Source organism: Trichechus manatus, unplaced genomic scaffold (assembly GCF_000243295.1).
Source record: "Trichechus manatus latirostris isolate Lorelei unplaced genomic scaffold, TriManLat1.0 scaffold00083, whole genome shotgun sequence".
NCBI classification, from domain to species: domain Eukaryota; kingdom Metazoa; phylum Chordata; class Mammalia; order Sirenia; family Trichechidae; genus Trichechus; species Trichechus manatus.
Window position 1 is genome coordinate 2,059,305 of NW_004444019.1, and position 14,606 is coordinate 2,073,910.

General features: G+C 38.0%; 1 protein-coding gene across 1 annotated transcript in view; it reads right to left on the reverse strand.

Moving 5' to 3' along the window:
* The window catches only part of EYS (eyes shut homolog), a 1,981,143-nt gene that overhangs the window by 507,684 nt on the left and 1,458,853 nt on the right, over positions 1–14,606 (reverse strand). The window lies entirely within an intron of this gene.

Here is a 14,606-nt window from a genome sequence, read left to right on the forward strand (position 1 = left end):
TCAGAGCAGTCAGTGGTGGTAGCCGGGCACCATCTAGCTGTACTGGACTCAGTCAGGTGGAGGCCTTGGTAGCTGTGGACAATTAGTTTTTTGGACTAATCTTTTCCTTGTATCCTGTTCTCTTCATTCTCCCTTGCTCCCGAAGGGATGAGGCCATCTTCACTGTGTCTTTTGAGAAATAGAAGTCTTTAATTGATTTTTGTCACAATTATTTATTTTTTCCTTTGTTTTTAAGCACTTTTGTGTGTTAAGAAATCCCCTATCCCCAAATCATACAGAAATTTACCTATATATGCTACTAAATTTATTTATTTTTTCCTTTTCATATTTCATTTAAGTCTTCAATCCACTTGGAATTGAATTTTGTGTATGGCATGATGGAGAGGTCCACATTTACTTTTTCCCATCTGGGTAACTAATTATCCTTGTACAATCCGATGAGCAGTTAGTTCATCTGTTCTCCATTGATCGGCTGTGCCCACTCTGCCATAAATCATGTTTCTGTATGTGTGTGGGTCTATTTATAATCTTATCGTCTGTGCCATTGGTCTCTTTTTCAATCAATGTGTCATATTGTCTTAATTACTATAGATTTACAATAATTCTTAATTTCTGGCAAGGGAAATCCCCTCAACTTGTTTTTGTTCTTTGGAGAAGTTTTTTTTTTTTTAAGAAAATTTCTCTTCCACATAAATTTTAGAATCAGCTTGTTAAACTTCACAAAGTAAATTAATTTTGATTGGAATTAAATTACTGTTATTGATCAATTGGAAAAGAATTGGAATTCTTATACTAACAGTGTTCCAATTAATGAACATGGATATATCTCCATTTATTGAATTATATACCTTATATAGAAATAATTACTATAGTTTCATAATAAACCTATAACAGAGTTGCCCCTTACTTCATTCTTCATCTTAAAGAAGTCCTGACAACTTTTACATTTATTACCTTTTAATTTCTCTGAGTTAGTTTATTGTTTAATTTTCTATCTTCTTAACTGAGATATTTAGCTCAAAAATTTTATAGCTTTTTTCTTTACTAATATAAGTATTTAAGGCTACAGGTTTCCCTCTAGGTATTGTTTTCTTTGCATCAAACATGTTTTTATATATAAAAATGTGATATTATTGAGTTTTAAATATTTTATAACTTTTGTTATAAGTTCTTCCTTCTTTGTTATTAGAAGCATATTTTTTAATTGTCCCAAAATATTTTATTATAGTTATATGGTTAATTATTGACTTTTAATGTAATTGCACTTTAGTCAGAGAATATGACCTGCATAATATTAGATTTGCTTTTTGACAAAATAATGTCCATTTTCATGAATATTGCTTGTGATTAGCAATAATGTGTATTCTATAGCAATTTGGGTCAGTGTTCTCTATATGTTCTGTATATTTTTATTGTTATTTATGTTATTCTAAAATTGTATATCCTGATTTTTCTGGTCTGCTTTTCTATGAAATACTGAGAAAGGTAAGCTAAAATGCCACAGTATGAATGTTATTCATCTGATAATAGAGATCTTAAGAAAAAACTGCTTTTTTTTTCCAGTATGGAGAGTTACTATATAACTCCAAAAGGTTCAATTTGCAAGAACAGATATAATGAGCATACACTTAAATGTACCTAATAACATGGAGCCCTGGTCACCTAGTGGTTAAGAACTATGGCTGCTACCCAAAAGGTCAGCAGTTCAAATCCACAAGCTGCTCCATGGAAATCCTAGGGGCAGTTCTACCCTGTCCTATAAGGTCCCTATGAGTTGGAATCGACTAGATGGCAATGGGTTGGGTTTTGGAATAACATAGCTTCATTATAAAACCAAACAAACAAAAAAACTACTGCCATCAATTTGGTTCGATTTTGACTCCTAGCGACCCTGTAGGACAGAGTAGAACCACCCCATAGGGTTTCCAAGAATGTAAATCTTTATGGAAGCAGACTGCCACATCTTTCTCCCACAGAGCAGCTGGTGGCTTCAAACCACCGACCTTTTGGTTAGAGTTGAGCACTTTAACCACTGCACCACCAGGTCTCCTTGAAATTTATTATATATATTAAAAAAAAACAAAAAAACTCACTGCCGTCAAATCAATTCCAACTCATAGAGATCCTATAAGGTTTCCAAGTCTGTAACTCTCTACAGAAGTAGACTGCCACATTCACTGCAAAAAGATAATATAAATATAAAATGAATATATATATATTATAAAATGAATATATAAATATATATATATTCATTTTTCCCTGAGCTTTTAATCAGGGGCATATTTCCATACTGCTGTTTGAAAACAAGGAATAAACTCTCTTCCTGACAAAAACACGCCCTCTCCCATGCAGACACTTTTTCAAACCACTGCATATTCCAAATCAGTAAGATGAGACTTCAAAAATACTTTTATTTCTCTCCTTCCCTCCTGTCCCAACTCCTGTTTTTTTTTTTTTAATTGATTTTATTATTAATATTTTTTTAGTTCCAGACTCTAACTCTGTAGGCTGGCAATACACCTGTGGCCAGACTGTCACTGCCTGAAGAAAAATTTCCCTCTCTTCCAGGTCTCCTGCCTTCTTCCAGCCTCGCGGTCCTCTTGAAGACGGAGCATAGTCTTGGCTTCTGAGGCCAGGGAGACAGATACACCAACCCAGGGCCAAGCCGGTCTCTCCCCATAGGAGTGGCTAGCTCCTTGCTGGCCCAGATCTTTCCTTGGCTTACAGCCCTTGACTTGGGGCTGTCAGTGCTGGTGTCCAGTCTTCCCTACCATGATGATCATTATTGGGACCTTCACAGAGTTTAAAGTATCATTTGCACCTCACTGTCTGTCAGTGGCAGGAAAGGCAGATTTGGAGGTGAGAAAGCAGCAAGTGCCGTCAGGCCACTATCTTCCCAAAAATCTCTCATCTTCTTTCTATGGCAAGAGAGACATTTAAAACAAAAAGCTGTGATGGTATTATGGTAATTATATTTCTAGCTTTAAAAAAAATTGGGGCAGGAGGAGGTTAAACGAATCAGATAGCTGGAGAGCTATCAGTAAGAAACCTAGCAGAGAAAACATGAAGAAGAGTGTTTTAACAGGGCTTTTTTCTTTCCAACTTTTAGTTGTGCTCAATATGAGCATTGGACTTTGAAATGCAGGGTCAGAACTTATTGTAAATTCCTCCCTCAAGTCCACCCCACAGGGGAAGAACCACCATCATCATATATAGTGCTTATTACACACCTAGATACTTGAATGTAATGGAAAAGTTCAATTAACTGAAGCATAAAGAAAGCACTAGCTTTCCCTCTTCACCAGACATTCAAGTCACTCCCTCAAAAAACATTCTAATGGGGGGAAAAAAAAACAAAACAAAAATTAATAGAGGTTGAATTATCTGTTTAAAACTAGTACATTTAGTATACACTAGATGTATGATGTCTCTGAGTTTTATTTTCTATATTACATTGGGATCCCTTGATTTTTATGCACATTTTATAGAGCATAAAGGAACATTCACTCTTGAATTATCTATTGAGGCTTATCGTTACAAAATTTGTATTTTACAGCATTGTTATAATGAGGTATATTATTATAATATTTTATTTCCATGGTTTATTTAATGCTAGGTTATATTCAAAATCTTCAATCCTCAATTGTCAAATTATTAATGTAAGAAAAACATCTATAAACTTTTTTGTTATGCAAGTTTACCTAACAATTTAAGAGAAAGATAGGAGTTAACTTTGTTTCTCTATTTTAACTAATTCTCTTCTAGATTAACATGACTTCTTCAAATAAATTCTTAACATAGTTTCTAGATCTGTCAGTCTTGATCTTTAGTGACATTATGTCTACTATTAAGAAGATCCTGGTGACCACCATTGTTATTTTTTATCTGGGATACAGGTCTCTCTTCTTGAATTTGTTGATTCATTCCATTTCTTTTAACTTTTTTTTTCCTAGATAAAGTAATTAGAATAAGCTCCCTTCTATAATTAGAGGGGACTCTGAACCCTCCCCCTGCTAAGAGAATAGCCATTAAAAACTTATGTAGAACTTTTATAATTCCTATAAACCTTGCCTCAGCGATGCAGAAAAAGAAGCAAAACCTGGTCCACACAGTAGTGGAGAGTTATTGATATGAAGTCAAGGTTAATACCTTGCTAATTCAGGAAATAAGTTAAAATTTTATTATCTCTGGAGGAAAATAAATGTTAGCTTTTGGGAAATTCTCTTATTTTAATTGATCAGCTGATAAAGGCTTTGATTCCCACAGATGGGGACACCGAACAGGAAACTGAAAAGGTGGATTTTGAGTTTTCTGGCCCAAGAGACTAGAGCTCATTAACACCAGGCACTTTCAAGATGGGTCATCCAGAAGCCTCACCAGCTAGGAGGCTAAGAATGAGGTTCCACTTGAGGGAACAGGACTCAGACTTGGGACTTTGTGAGGGAGGGAAAGAAGATAAACATAGAATGATCCTCCTTCCAGGGAAAGAAGTTTGTGGAGGCACAAAGTTTCACACAAGGGAAATTGTAGAGGGGGTGTGAATATAAACCTGAGGAGAAAAGTTAGATTATGAGTGGGGACACATGTCCATAAGAGACTCTTCTTTTGAAGACCAAAGTTTTAGTTTCCTTCCCTAAAGGAATTCTAGTGAAAGACCAGATTACCTAGAACATTAAAGTTTTTAACTTTGTATGTTCCTTCAGTACATAATTTAAACATACATGCAAATATAAATATACTAATTTTTGGTAACTAAAGGAAAGGACCACCACCACTATTTTTGTTGTGGTGGTTTTCATGTTGCTATGATGCTGGAAGTTATGCTACTAGTATTTCAAATACCAGCAGAGTCACTCATGGTGGACAGGTTTCTGCAGAGCTTCCAGATAAAGATAGACTAGAAAGAAAGGCCTGGTGATCTACTTCATAAAATTAGTCAGTGAAAACCTCATGTGTCCCAACCAGGGGTGGATTATCCGATAGGCAAGTTAAGCACTGTGCTTATCTTGCTTAACAGATCATTTGTAGTGAACAACTTCACATTTTTTTACCACAATAATGATTCTGATTCTAGGTATGGCTGGCATCTGTCTCTCTCCCAACCCCATTGCACCTTCCTACAGAATCAAGGACCCTTTTCAAATTTATAATCCCTGACAGGGGCAGATGACCTGGTAAGCAAGGTAAGCATGGGTTTACTTGTACTTACTTACTAATCTGTAGTGAACAATTTCACATGTGGTAAAACCCATGTAAAATTGTTCACTACAGATGATCTGTTAGCAAGGTAACCACCGTGCTTATTTTGCATTTTGGATAATCTTCCCCTGGATAATCAGCCCGACAGAACATTGTCGACTGGCTTTCTTTGGACATATATCAGGCAGGATCAATTGCTAGAGAAGGACATCACATTTGGTGAAGGAGAGGGCAGCAAGGGTGAGGAGACCTTTGGTGAGATGGACTGGCAGAATAGCTACAACAGTGGACTCGAATATACTGGCATTTATGAGGATACCGCAGGATCAGACAATTTTTTGTTCTGTTGTACGGGGAGTGGCCATCAGTCAGAATTGACTTAATGGCAAGTAATAACAACAAAACAAAGGGGCCAGTGTGTTGTCCTATCCTTTCTCTTCCTGAGATGCTAGGAAAAGTGTGTCAGTCTTGGAGCTCACAAAGGCTCTGATTGCTAGTTCAGCTTGGGAGTGGAGTATGAGGGAGGCTAGAAGAGGGTGAATCATGACAATGAAGGAAAGACTTGTGGCTAAGGTTAAGCTTCAGGGCTCTTCATTTGCAAGGACCTCTTTCATTATTATGTGCTTAAATCAACATTTGTAATTTTGTTTTATTTTTCCTTAAAGAGTCCCCTCCCCCAAATTGTATAAGCTTCAGTTCCTACAAAACCTATAAAGAAAATATAAAAGAAAGTAGTATCAAAACTTGCTATTCTGGATCCATGAAACAAAAGAAGGGAAGGGAAATTCCTCAACATAATTAAGGGCATTTATACAAAGCCAACAGCCAACATCATCTTAAATGGAGAGAGTTTGAAAACATTCCCCTTGAGAACGGGAAACAGACAAGGATGCCCTTTATCACCACTCTTATTCAACATTGTGCTGGAGGTCCTAGCCAGAGCAGTTAGGCTAGAAAAAGAAATAAAGGGCATCCAGATTGGTAAGGAAGAAGTCAAAGTATCTCTACTTGCAGATGATATGATCTTATACACAGAAAACCCCAAAGAATCCACAAGAAAACTATCGGAACTAATAGAAGATTTCAGCAAAGTTTCAAGATACAAGACAAACATACAAAAATAAACTGGATTCCTTTACACCAACAAAAAGAACTTCAAAGAGGAAATCACCAAATCAACACCATTTACAGTAGTCCCAAAGAAGATAAAATACTTAGGAATAAATCTAACGAGAGACGTAAAAGACCTATACAATGAAAGCTACAAGACACTGCTGCAAGAAACCGAAAGAGACCTGCATAAATGGAAAAACATACCTTGCTCATGGATAGGAAGACTCAACATTGTGAAAATGTCAATTCTACTCAAAGTGATCTACAGACAATGCAATCCCAATCCAAATTCCAATGGCATTTTTTAATGAGATGGAGAAACAAATCACCAACTTCAGATGGAAAGGGAAGAAGCCCCGGATAAGTAAAGCATTACTCAAAAAGAAGAACAAAGTGAGAGGCCTCACACTACCTGATTTTAGAACCTATTATGTGGCCATGGTAGTCAAAACAGCCTGGTACTGGTACAACAATAGATACATAGACCAATGGAAAAAAATTGAGAATCCAGACATAAATTCATCTACCTATGAGCAGCTGATATTTGACAAAGGCCCAAAGTCCATTAAATGGGGAAAAGACAATCTCTTTAACAAATGGTGCTGGCATAACTGGATATCCATCCGCAAAACACTGAGAAAAGACCCATACCTCACACCATGCACAAAAACTAACTCGAAATGGATCAACAACCTAAATATAAAATCAAAAGTGTTAAAGATCATGGAAGAAAAAATAGGGACAATGCTAGGAGCCCTAATACATGGCATAAACAGAATACGAACCATCAGTAACACTGCACAAACACCAGAAGAGAGACTAGATAACTGGGAGCTCCTAAAAATCAAACACTTACGCTCATCAAAAGACTTCATCAAAAGAGTCAAAAGACTACCTACAGACTGGGAAAAAAACTTTTGGCTACGACAAATCCAATCAGCGTCCAATCTCTAAAATCTGCAAGATACAGCAAAACCTCAACAACAAAAAGACAAATAATCCAATTAAAAAATGAGCAAAGGGTATGAACTGGCATTTCGCCAAAGACATTCAGGCAGCTAACAGACACATGAAGAAATGCTCACGATCATTAACCATTAGAGAAATACAAATCAAAACTACAGTGAGATACCATCTCATACCAATAAGGCTGGCATTAATTTAAAAAACACCAAATAATAAATGTTGGAGAGGTTGTGCAGAGACTGGAACACTTTATACTTTATGTTGGTGGGAATGTAAAATGGTACAACCACTTTGGAAATCAATTTGGCACTTCCTTAAAAAGCTAGAAATAGAAGTACCATACAATCCAGCAATCCTGCTCCTTGGAATATATCCTAGAGAAATAGCCATCACACGAATAGCTATATGGACACCCATGTTCATTGCAGCACTGTTCACAATAGCAAAAAGATGGAAACAACCTAGGTGCCCATCAATGGATGAATGGATAAACAAATTATGGTATATTCACACAGTGGAATACTACGCAATGATAAAGAACAACAATGAACATTTTATAACATGAAAGAATCCGGAAGGCATTATGCTGAGTGAATGTAGTCAGTCACAGAAGGACAAATATTGTATAAGATCACTATTATAAGAACTCAAGAAAAGATTTAAACACAGAAGAAAACATTCTTTGATGTTTTTGAGGGTGGGGAGGGAGGGAGAGGGTTATTCACTAACTAGATAGTAGACAAGAATTATCTTAGGTGAAGAGGACAGCACACACTACAGGGGAAGTCAGCACAGCTGGACTAAACCAAAGCTAAGAAGCTTCCTCAATACAGTGAAATACTTCGAGGGACAGAGTAGCCTGGGCAGGGGTCTGGGGACCATGCTTTCAGAGGACATCTGGGTCAATCGGCATAACAAAGTCTGTTAAGAAAATGTGCTGCATCCCACTTTGGTGAGTTGCGTCTGGGGTCTTAAAAGCTTGCAAGCAGCCATCTAAGATGCATCAACTGGTCTCAACAAATGTGGAGTAAAGGAGAATGAAGAACACCAAAGTCACAAGGAAAGTATTAGCCCAAGAGACAGAAAGGGCCAGATAAACCAGAGACTTCATCAGCCTGAGACCAGAAAAACTAGATGGTGCCTGGCTACCACCAATTACTGCCCTGACAGAGAACACAACTGAGAGTCCCTGATGGAGCAGTAGAAGGGTGGGGTGCAGAACTCAAATTCTAGTAAAAAGACCAGACTTAATGGTCTGACTAAGACTGGAGGAACCTCAGAAAGCACGGCCTCTGTACTCTATGTCAGCCCAGAACTAAAACAATTTCTGAGGCCAACCCTTCAAAGATTGGATTGGATTGTGGGACATAAAATGATACTCGTAAAGAGTGTGCATCTTAGCTCAAGTAGATACGTGAGACTAAATGGGCGGCTTTTGTCTGGAGGTGAGATGAGAAGGCAGAGAGGGTTAGGAGCTGGTTGAATGGACACTGGAAATCAGGGGTGGAAAGGAGGAGAGTGCTGTCATAGAACAGGGAGAGCAATTAGGGTCACATAACAATGTATGTATAAATTTTTGTATAAGACATTAACTTGAAATGTAAACTTTCACTTAAACTACAACAATAAACAAAAAAAATAAGAGGAAAAAAAAGAAAAGGAAGGAGGCCCAGTGAGTGCTTAGTCTATACTTCGTCTATACAAGTCTTTTTTCCTGGGCCATTAATCACATTTTTTAATGTCCTGCTAGACTTAAACTGCTCAAATTGATCTATTTTCTTAGGAATTCACTAAACTCTGGAATTTCCTGGGATCTGAAAGATGAAAGCCAATATGATTCAGACTTGCATGCACTGGCTGAATAATAATTAAAACTATTTTAGTACAGTTTTTACCGCTTGAAGGAAAGAGTTGCTGATAAATAATAAGTAACTTTAGGGCCCAATACGTTCAAGTCAGTACAGGATATTATCTGAAATAAAGGTTAGAAAGTTGTCTCAATTCCTCTTTATGTATGCTTGTTTCCTTTTTATTCCAATATAGAGTAATTAGAAATACTTCCTATAGTATCGCAGAGAGCCAGAAGGTCTATAAATACAAGTTAGATATTTTTATGAGCTTTCATATTTCTCTAAATGAATCATATGTGGGGCAAAATGGTGAGTTATTATTCAACATGTTGGGGCTAATGGGGCTTTAAATAAAATGGCAACAGAGCCTTAGAAACTAAATGTTTCTAAATTCAAAGAAATGGTTTGTCTTTCCCAAGTAAAATAATTTTTCCCTGCACAGGAGTAGAATTATCAGTATGCACCTTCGCTCCTGAGGGTGTTGTATAACAACGTCTTAACCATTAAAATTAATGACCTGGAATATCAGAGGCCTAAATAGCCCTATTAAGTTGAAAAAAATTCTATCAATTCCCAAAAAGACTAAAATAGATGTTGCACTTATCTAAAAGATTCACTTAATGGAACAAAAAATTTGCCAAACTACAGAAAATCTAAAATGATTTTTAACTACTTCTAATTCAAAAATACAGTTGTGAAGATGGTACAGGCTTGAGTAGTGTTTTGTTCTGCTGTACACAGGGCCACTAAGAGTTAGAAACGACTTGACGGCACCTAACAACAACTCAAAAACATCTGACGCTTGAAAGATGGCTTCACAACAACTTTAAAGTAACAGACACGCCTTTTTAAGGATATAATTTTGCTAGTGAATATTAACAGTGTCCAGATAGACCAGTGGTTCTCAACTAGGTGTGATATTGCCCCTGAGGGAACATTTAGCAATGTCTGGAAACATTTTTGTTTGTCATAACTGGTAGGCAGGTGCAACTGGCATCCAGTGGGTAGAAGCCAGAAATGCTGCTAAACATCCTACAATGCATAGGGTAGACCCACAAGGAATGTCAATAGGGCCAAGGCTGAGAAGCCCCAGACACATTTCTGCAAATGAATATAGAATTTATGAGTTTGAGATGTATCAAGAACTACTGATGTTTTTTTCTCTTTTTGATTCCCTACTCATTCATTTCACTCTGATATAATCTCAGGAGTCCTGGTAGATTGCTGTCAGTAGGAGGACTGGGTCTACTCCATGAGGTTTTCCTCTGTTGTTTCTTTCATAGGGTGAACTGCTCAGTCCAGTCTCAGGAGGGAAAGGTCAAGCTTAAGTTGGCCCTCAAAAATCCCACCATGGACTGTTCTTCCAAGAAGTCACTCTAAAAATATACTGTAGGAAGGTGGAAGAACATGTTTTCTTTTCTTCTACACCCCTCCCCCACCAAATCAAACATTGTAATAAAACAAAAAAGAAAAACCAAACCCGTTGTCTTCGATTCGATTCCGACTCATAGTGACCCTGTAGGACAGAGTAGAACTGCCCCATGCGGTTTCCAAGGAGCACCTGGTGTATTCGAACTGCTGACCTTTTGGTTAGCAGTTGTAACTCTTAACCACTAGGACACCAGGGTTTCCAAAGATTATAATATTGCATGAAATTTCTTGTTTATTTTCAGAAAAAAAAATGAAGTGAGAAACAACTATTTCTTAATTCAGAAAAAGTAAGTAAACCTTATTTCAGAAAATCAGTATCTGCAACTTGGCAATATTCTTTACTCAAATGGAAAATGCATTAAGCTTAAGAAGAATCATAGAGAAGAAAAAAGTGTTGACAGGGCAAAAGGCCGGAAAGATACGAGAAGGCGCCATGAGAGTCTGCTCTAGGCCTTGGCAGACCCGAAAGCTGCAGGGAGTAGCATGTCTGATAATTCATTGGAAGGAATGTCACTGGAGGCAGAAATGAGTGCCGGAATATGCTGAATGTCTGCTGTGACGGGTAGGAATCCAAGACTTGATCATGAGCAGGGTAGCCAATGAAACCGTACCCAGTAAAGGGGCTTGATTTCAACACTAAATGAAGCTTAAGAGGTCACAAACGGTGGGTAAGCTTTGCAGTAATAATGCTCCCTACTGAGTGGAGTACAGAACTGTGATTCTGAGAATCAGTGCCCTTGGGGCAGGACCCCAGTCACCAGCTGGAGTGAGGAGAAGAGGACATGAAATTGCTTGGTTAGGGCATCTGGATATTGCTGAACCACCTGTAGGCTAGGAAAAGGCTCTGCTCCCTGGAGAATTATTCAGGGTCCCTAAATCAGCCATCAAAAACCCTATGGAACAGAATTCTACATGGACACAGATGGGGGTCACCATGTGTCAGAATCAACCTGATGGCAACTGGTTTTTTCTTTGTTTTTGAAAGCTCAGGATGCAATCAACTCATTGGAAGGTAATGTTACTTACTGCATTCAAGACTTCTCCAAGATTATGTTGAAACTGCTGACTTTGATCAGGTTTTTTAGAATAGAGGCAAGTTTTACGGTTGAAAGCATCATGATTATAGCTGGTAGGAGATGGAGAAGGCAAGGGTGGGAAACTTTTTTTAAACAATGAACACTAAAAATACCGAATACTGTTGTTGTTAGGTGCCTGTCTTAGTTATCTAGTGCTGTTATAAAAAAATACCACAAGTGGATGGCTTTCACAAACAGAAGTTTATTCTTTCACAGTCTAGAAAGCTACAAGTCCAAATTCAGGGTTTCAGCTCCAGGGGAAGCCTTTCTGTCCCTGTTCAATCTGGAGGAAGGTCCTTGTATCAATCTTCCCTGGTCAAGGAGCTTCTCAGTGGAGGGAGCCGGGGTCCAAAGACGTGCTATTCTCCTGGCTCTTGTTTTTTGGTAATAGGAGGTCTCCCAGTCTCCCTCCTCACTTCTCTCTTTAACATCTCAAAAGAGACTGATTTAAAACACAATCTAGTCTTGTAGGTTGAGTCCTGCATCATTAACATAACTGCCTCTAATCCTCCCTCATTAACATTATAGAGATAGGATTTACAACGCATAGGAAAATCACATCAGATGACAAAATGGTGGACAGTCACACAATACTGGGAATCATGGCCTAGCCAAGTTGACACATATATTGGGGGAACACAACTCTATCCATGACAGTGCCTTTGAGACAGTTCCAACTCTTACCAAACCTATGTACAACAGAACGAAACACTGCCCAGTCCTGCATCATCCTCATAATCATTGTTATGCTTGAGCCCGTTGTTACAGCCACTGTATCAATCCACCTCGTTGAGAGTCTTCTTTTTTGCTGACCCTCTATTTTAGCAGGCATGATGTCCTTCTCAAGGGACTGGAAAGTGAGACAGAGTATGTGAGACAAAGTCTCACCATCCTTGCTTCTAAGCAGCATTCTGGCTGTGCTTCTTTCAAGACAGATTTGTTCATTCTTCCGGCAGTCCATGGTATATTCAATATTCTTCACCAACACAAAAAGTCAAAGACGTCAATTTTTCTTCAGTCTTCCTTATTCATCATCCAACTTTCACATGCCTGACCATGGCTTGGGTCAGGAGCACCTTAGTTTTCAAAGTGATATCTTTGCTTTTTAACACTTTAAAGAGGTCTTTTGCAGCAGATTTGCCCAATACAATGCATCATTTGATTTCTTCACTGCTGCTTTCCCTGGGCGTTGACTGTGGATCCAAGTAAAATGGAATCCTTGAAGACTTTAATCTTTTCTTTGTTTATCATATTGTTTATTGGTCCAGTTGTGAGGAGTATTGTTTTGCTTATGTTGAGGTGTAATCCATGCTGAAGGCTGTAGACTTTGATCTTTATCAGTAAGTGCTTCAAGTCCTCTTTGCTTTCAGCAAGCAAGGTTGTGTCATCTGCATAACACAGGTTGTTAACGAGTCTTTCTCCAATCCTGATGCCTCATTCTTCTTCATATTGTCCAGCTTCCTGAATTATTTGTTCAGCACACAGATTGAATAAGTATGGTGAAAGAATACAACCCTGTCACCCACCTTTTCTGACTTTAATCCACGCGGTATCTCCTTGTTCTTTTTGAACAACTGCCTCTTGGTCTATGTACAGGTTTCTCATGAACATAACTGTTCTGGAATTCCCATTCCTCACAATGTTATCCATAATTTGTTATGATCCACAGAGTCAAAATGCCTTCGCATAGTCAATAAAACACAGGTAAACTTCTTTCTGGTATTCTCCGCTTTCAGCTAAGATCCATCGACATCAGCAATGATATCCCTCATTCTACATCCTCTTCTGAATCCGGCTTGAATTTCTGGCAGTTCCTTGTCGATATACTGCTGCAGCCACCTTTGAATGATCTTCAGCAAAATTTTACTTGTGTATGATATGAATGATATTGTTCGATAATTTCGGCATTCTTTTGAATCACCTTTCTTTGGAATGGGCATACATATGGATCTCTTCCAGTTGGTTGGCCAGGTAGCTATCTTTCAAATTTCTTGGTATAGATGAATGAGCACTTCCAGTGCTGCATCCGTTTGTTGAAACATCTCAACTAAGTATTCCATGAATTCCTGGAGACTTGTTTTTTGCCAATGCTTTCAGTACAGCTTGGACTTCTTCCTTCACTACCATTGGTTCTTGATCATATGTTACCTCCCGAAATGGTTGAACATCAACCAATTATTTTTGGTATAGTGATTCTGTGTGTTCCTTCTATGTCCTTTTGATACTTCCTGTGTCATTCAATATTTTTCCCAAAGAATCCTTCAATATGACAACTCAGGCTTGACTTTTTTCTTAAGAAATGCCGAGCGTGTTCTTCCCTTTTGGTTTTCTGTCTCCAGATCTTTGCACGTGTCATTATAATACTTTATTTTGTCTTCTTGAGCCAGCCTTTGAAATCTTCTGTTCAGCTCTTTGACTTCATCATTTCTTCCTTTAGCTTTAGCTACTCTATGTTCAAGAGCAAGTTTCTGAGTCTCTTCTGACATCCATTTTGGTCTTTTATTTCTTTCCTGTCTTTTTAATGACCTCTTGCCTTCTCCATATATGGAGTCCTTGATGTCATTCTGCAACTCGTCTGGTCTTCTATCATTAGTGTTCAATGCATCAAATCTATTCTTGAGATGGTCTGTAAATTCAGGGGGGATATGCTGAAGTTCGTACTTTGGCTCTCATGGACTTGTTCTAATTTTCTTCACCTTCAACTTGAACTTGCATAGGAGCAATTGATGGTCTTTTCCACAGTTGGCCCCTGGCCTTGTTCTGCTTGATGTTATTGAGCTTTTCCACTGTATCTTTCCACAGATGCAGTCTATTTGACCCCTGTGTATTCTGTCCAGCTAGGTCCATGTGTATAGTCATTGTTTTTGTTGTTGAAAAAAGGTATTTGCAATGAAGAATTCATTGGTCTTGCAAAATTCTAGCATATAATGTCTAGTATCATTTCTATCACCAAGATCATGTTTTCCAATTA